Source organism: Alligator sinensis, unplaced genomic scaffold (genome assembly GCF_000455745.1).
Source record: "Alligator sinensis unplaced genomic scaffold, ASM45574v1 scaffold1008_1, whole genome shotgun sequence".
Classification (NCBI taxonomy): Eukaryota; Metazoa; Chordata; order Crocodylia; family Alligatoridae; genus Alligator; species Alligator sinensis.
In genome coordinates, this window is record NW_005842013.1 from 2,160,556 (window position 1) to 2,164,277 (window position 3,722).

Sequence of the window (3,722 nt, forward strand, 5' to 3'; positions counted from 1 at the left end):
GGGGACGTGGTCAGGAAGGCCAACCACACCTTGTCATGCATCCACAGATGCATCTCGAGCAGGTCCAAGGAGGTGATCCTCCCCCTCTATGTGACACTGGTCAGGCCGCAGTTGGAGTACTGCGTCCAGGTCTGGGCACCGCACTTCAGGAGGGATGTGGACAGCATGGAGAGGGTCCAGAGGAGGGCCACTCACATGATCAGGGGGCAGCAGGGTAGGTCCTACAAGGAGATGCTACGGGACCTGAACCTGTTCAGCCTCCACAAGAGAAGGCTGAGGGGGGATCTAGTGGCCTGTTACAAACTGGTCAGGGGGGACCAGCAGGCATTGGGGGAGTCCCTGTTCCCCCGAGCACTACCAGGAGTGACAAGAAATACCGGTCACAAGCTGGCAGAGGGCAGATTCAGACTAGACATCAGGAGGTGCTACTTCACAGTCAGGGCAGCTAGGACCTGGAACCAACTTCCAAGGGAAGTGGTGTTGGCTCCTACCCTGGGGATCTTTAAGAGGAGGCTAGATGAACACCTTGCTGGGGTTGTTTGACCCCAGTACTTTTTCCTGCCACAGCAAGGGGTCGGACTTGCTCATCTGCTCATTTCCCTTCCGACCCGACCAACTATGAAACTATGAAATGGCAAAACTTCTAAGAAGGGAATAAAAGTCACTGTACTCCCGGGCCTTTGGCTACAGCCAAGCCCACAGATGTCCACACCACAAGAGCTGTCTTCCACAAAGCCAAAGTATTCTCTGCACCTCAGCTCTGGGGTGTCAGATGCATCTGATCTCTTTCTTACTCTGTTGAATAATACATCTCAGCGTGGCACGCCACTCCAGGCTATCAAATGCAACTACAGGCCCTTGCCTTTAGTGTGTCATGAATTGTCTGTGGGTACAAGTCTGTAGTGGATGGAATCAGAACTGGTTGACTGTCTTGTTAGACTGGTGATGACTGGGGGACAGAGATAATCCTGCCTAGCAAGAACACAGGCCCAGGAAGTTGGGAAGAGGACACCTGGGTTAAGGTGAACAACCTTCCAAGATCAAAACCCAGCACTTTGGGGATGACATTTTTCCTAGAGTTGCAACATAAACTTATCACTGGCAAGAAGGTATTAGTGAAATAATGTGGGCTGGTGTTGAAACGACCCATTCTGTGTGATCTGGAAATGTCTCCACCAGTGATTTCGACCAGGCTCCCATGGGGTGCCTTGAGATCCTTGCAGGGTTGCCACGGGGTGCCATGCAATGTTCCCCTGGTTAGGTTTGCAAACATGATTCACAAGGTAAACCCAGAGATTTCAAACAGAAATCCACAGCTGTGGGCATTGAGTTCTTTGCAACACAAAATCTGCTCTATTACTTTTCTGTAGCCAAAAAAAAAAAGAATGAAAATTACGTGCTGCCTCAAGTCTATCCGGTGGTGCCTCAAGTCTAAAAAGGTTGAGAACCACCAGTCCACACTCATTCAGCTTCTGCCTTTTTCCAAATACTGTTCATCACATTGGAAACCTGTTCTGCTGAACTACTTGCCTGTGTTATAACTTGTTGGTTGTGCCTTGATTATGTCGTTGTTACAAAATCTTTAAATCTTTCTAATAAAATGAAACATTTGGACATTGCAATTGTCCCAAAAGAAGTTCCAGGATATCATATGGGGGAAGGGGAAGGGAAGGGGAAGGGGATGGGGAACAGGACTCTTCTAGGAAAACTATGATACATGCTTTTAGTAGAACATAGAAATATCCATCTGCAGAAATCATCACTGATAGAGTTTTACATCAAAGAACATTTTTAACCATGATCCAGGGACGTGCATGATTGTGGTGGGACAGCAAGATGGAGAAGGAAAGACAGCGTTACTGGAAAACTTCCGCTATGAGGTGATGATCTTAATTTCCCAGCACCACAAGTCCTGCAGTTATGAAACCCTAATCATGGCTTCAAAGATGAGAAGGGAAATAGAAAGAACTTGAAATGCATTTTTTAATACAATTTCAAGATTTGGCCCGTGTAGCTCACTGAATGACTTCCCAGCACTCAGGGCTGCCAATACTGCTGATTAATTTATCCTACTGGGATTTCATAATTAATTACAGTACAATTAATTCACATGGTTACAGAACGTGATCCCATCCTATCTATAGTACATACACGGACACCATGACAGTAGTATCTGTGTGCCTCGCAGTCTTTCATACGCTGTATTTACTCACATGCCACATGCACCCAAAAGTTAGTCCTCCAAAATTGGGTTGCATGTCTTACGCAGGGAAGTTGATTTTTCTGTTTGGAATAGAAGCATGGAGACACTGTAAGATGACCAATGCTTCTCTTTCTTCTCTCCCCTCTGCAGCCACGTGAATCATAGACTCATAGAAAATGAGGGTTGGAAGGGACCTCAGGAGGTCACATCTAGTCCAACCTCCTGCTCAAAGCAGGACCAGCCCCAACTACATCATCCCCACCAAGGCTTTATCTAGCCGGGTCCTAAAAACCTCCAAGGATGGAGATGCTACCACCTCTCTGGATAACCTGTTCCAGTGCTTTACTACCCTCCTCGTGAGGATGTTTTTTCCCCTAATATCTAACTTAAACTTCCCTTGGGAGGATGGAGTCCAGTCTTCAGCAGCAGCTCCAGGTTTTACATTTTTACAGCTAAATAGGAGCAGGAACAGAGCGTAATCTTCAGCTCACTCATCCTCCCTTTCCCCCTCAAGCAACAGCAGCCAATTCATCTATGAAAGGATAGAAACCATAGGTAAAGTCAGAGATTCTCAAAAAGTATTCAATTCCTAACTCCCAATGATTTAAATGGGAGTTTGGCACCTAAATGCCTTTAAGGGTCTGAGCCGAAGCAACTAATCTAAAGGCACTTGAATCCTAGCCTCCCAATAGCTAAGCAAATGCACTGACGCATCCTTTCATTGTACCACATGTGCCCTGAGCGTTAAGTAACCATTGTTTTCCATGTAATAGCATGGGTCACCACATGCTCAAATAATGCTGGGATGGCTTGATGGCATCTGTGGCTACTTGCCAATACAAGGTTAATGTCAAGGTCCTAGGAGAAAAATGTGAATTTGATGCTGGAGCTCGTGCCTGGCAACTGCAGTGTGTCGCGTGTATCCATGAGCTTGGCAGTAGCAGATGTCAAACCAAACGGCAGTGCTCCAGCTCGTAGCAATGAAGCTGCTGTCTTTAAGAAGAGCTTTGCAGTCTCGGATGCAGCAGTCTCGTCATCCCTCATCCTTCACTTGCTTTTTATTCCCTCTCCTGCTGGGATTGATCTGTTGGTCCAGATTCACACACTGGCAGAGGATGGTGAAGGATTAATAGAGAGAGATGAATGTAAGCTTGGTTGCTTCAGGTAAGGAACAATAGAAGAAAATATACCCTTAAGGTGAACAAATGCCTTCTATCCTCTTGAGCGGGCCTATGTAGCCACAAGAAGCTGTATCATAGACTTGACTGAAACCCAGTAGGTCAGATCCACCACTGGTGAGGTGGATCTTTGACTTACTTGGAGTCATGCCAATCTAAAGGAGCCGCAGGAAATTCAGCTTGAAGATCTCATTGACTCAGGTGGGTCCCTATATTCATATTGGCCAGATCCAATGTCCCTGATTGAAATGCTGACAAATTTGGAGCGATTCTGGCCTGGACCCTGCCTGGCAGTGGCAGCCCATTGCTTCTGAGAGCTGGATTTAGAGAAACACATCACA